Source organism: Helianthus annuus, chromosome 17, assembly GCF_002127325.2.
Source record: "Helianthus annuus cultivar XRQ/B chromosome 17, HanXRQr2.0-SUNRISE, whole genome shotgun sequence".
In the NCBI taxonomy this organism is placed as follows: Eukaryota; Viridiplantae; Streptophyta; class Magnoliopsida; order Asterales; family Asteraceae; genus Helianthus; species Helianthus annuus.
The window spans coordinates 168,786,640-168,789,246 of NC_035449.2; the positions used below are offsets into that span (position 1 = coordinate 168,786,640).

A 2,607-nucleotide genomic window follows, 5' to 3' on the forward strand; every position below is an offset into this window, starting at 1 on the left:
TTCTCAGAAAAAGGTTAAAAGCCAAAAACCAAGAGAAGGTTTCGGGTGATCCACCCCCAATGGCGGACCAACGTACCCTTATGGATTATCTACGGCCCACTGTAGGTAATCTAGGCGCCGCTATCAATGCTCCGAATGTCGAAGCCAATAACTTCGAACTTCGACCGCATTTGATACAAATGCTCCAAAACTCCGCAACCTTCCACGGGCTTGCGGACGTGGATCCTCATCTACATATAACTAATTTCTTAGAAATATGTGATACCTATCGGATCAATGGAGCATCAAACGACGCCATCCGCCTCTGTATGTTTCCATTCTCACTAAAAGACCGAGCGAAAGCTTGGCTCAACACCCTCCCAGCTGGATCGGTAAACACCTGGGATGAACTAGCCCAAAAGTTTCTATATAAGTATTTCCCTCCTTCTAAAACTGCTAAATTAATGGCTGAAATTAATACATACTCACAAGAGGACGGGGAATCCTTATATGAAACTTGGGAAAGGTTCAAGGAGCTATTACGCAAGTGTCCCCATCACGGCCTCGCAATATGGCAGCAAGTATCCACTTTCTACAATGGATTGTTGCCACACACTAGGCAGACACTTGATTCTAGCTCCGGGGGACTTTTAGGTAATCGACGCCCACACGAAATATATAATCAGATTGAGGAAATTGCTCAAACCAATTTTCAATGGCACACTCCCCGGGGAAATAAGTCTATCGCCCCGGGCGCCCATAAGGTCGACGAAAGCACCTCTTTACAAGCCCAAATCGAGGCCCTTTCTTCAAAAATAAAAAAATTAGAAATGACAAAAACAGTCTCGGTTATGGCTTGTCAAGGGTGTGGTGGGTCACATGAAAATTGGAGTTGCATGAAAGAAACGGACGATCAACAAGAAATGGTAAACTACATTGATAATAGACCTAGGCCGTCGGGTCCTCCAACGGGAACTTACAACCAAGGATGGCGAAATCACCCAAACCTTGGTTGGAGGGAAACCGGCAATAGTAGTAACCAACAAACCCAACGAACAAACTTTCAGCAATCAAGAAATGAGTCACAAAATTTCACTCAACAACAAAGTGGACGAGAAAGGCTCGAAGATACTATATCTCGCCTCGTCTCTGACACTGATAAGAAAAACTCGGAAAGATTTCTACAATTAGAATCTAATTTTAGGAATCAACAAGCTAGCATTCAAAACATAGAAAAACAAATAAATCAACTAGCACAAAATTTTTCCGAGAGACCGCAAGGCGCATTACCTAGCAATACTGAAACAAACCCAAAGGCGCAAGTTCACCTCATCACACTACGAAACCGCACCGTAGGGCCTGCAGAAGTACCTCCACCTACGGAAGAAACAATGCCAACACATCTGCAGGAAAAGAACTCTCCCCCATCACCAGAGCCTACCAAGGCTCCTCGAGTTCCGTACCCCGGTAGGTTAATTCGTCAAAAGACCAATGAGCAGTTCGCAAAATTCGAAAGTCTGTTAAAACAATTGCATGTCAATATTCCTTTTATCGAAGTCCTAACCCAAATGCCCAAATACTCTAAATTTATGAGGGACTTCCTTACACATAAAAAGAAAATTGAAAATTTGCAATTAGTTAATTTAGGCGAAGAATGCTCTGCCCTCGTACTCAATAAACTACCCCAAAAGAAAATCGATCCCGGAAGTTTCACGATTCCATGCTGAATAGGGGAATCACCCGTTCGCAATGCCTTGGCCGACTTAGGGGCTAGCATTAACCTCATGCCCTCATCGATGTTCAAAAGGCTTGGCTTGGGTATCACGAGCCCTACAAAAATAAGCATACAACTCGCTGATCGATCAGTCAAGTTCCCACAAGGTGTCATCGAGAATGTCTTGGTAAGGGTAAGCAGATTCGTTTATCCAGTTGACTTTGTCATACTCGACATGGAGGAAGACACCGAGGTCCCCCTTATACTAGGGAGACCCTTCCTTGCCACAGCACAAGCAGTGGTAGACATGAATGACGGGACACTAACTTTGAGGTATGGGGACGATGAGGTGAAGTTCGGAGTTGGGAAGAGAATAGAGGACGACGACCCAGTCAACTACATGAAGGTTATTGATTCAAGCTTGGATACCGCTCTCCGACGGTGTAACTTGGGAAGCAAGGCACTCCACTCAGAAGATATATAACCGGGAATCGGGTCTAGCCAAGGACCCTTATAAACGTGGCGCACCACGGAGGCATTCCGCGGATCTATCCTTAGTTTAGTTTAATCTTTTAGTTTTTGCAGAATAAAACACACTCATGGTGGTAATGGATGAAAAGGGGAACGAGAAAAATGGAACCATGCACGAAGTACAGAGCAACCCGACAAAAATCTCCATCACAGAAGGCTCAACACGGGCCGTGCCCAACCAACACGGCCCCGTGCTGAGCCCCTGCAGAAAATCACCCAGTTCAGGTAACTGGACACGGGCCGTGTTCAGCGGACACGCCCCCGTGTCCAGGCTTCTGTTTCAATTCTGTAATTTTTGTTACTGGCACTTGACCACGGGGCCGTGCCCGGTCAACACGGGGCCGTGTCCAGGATGCCAGTAACATAAATCTTTGCTTTTTAAC

The 2,607-nt window shown here is 45.6% G+C and overlaps 1 non-coding gene across 1 annotated transcript; it reads right to left on the reverse strand.

Annotated features, from left to right (window-relative positions):
* Window positions 1-437: 437 nt before the first annotated feature.
* Window positions 438-544, reverse strand: LOC118489547. The gene has a single exon (XR_004887568.1). It is a non-coding gene; the product is annotated as a small nucleolar RNA R71 (small nucleolar RNA).
* Window positions 545-2,607: the final 2,063 nt, after the last annotated feature.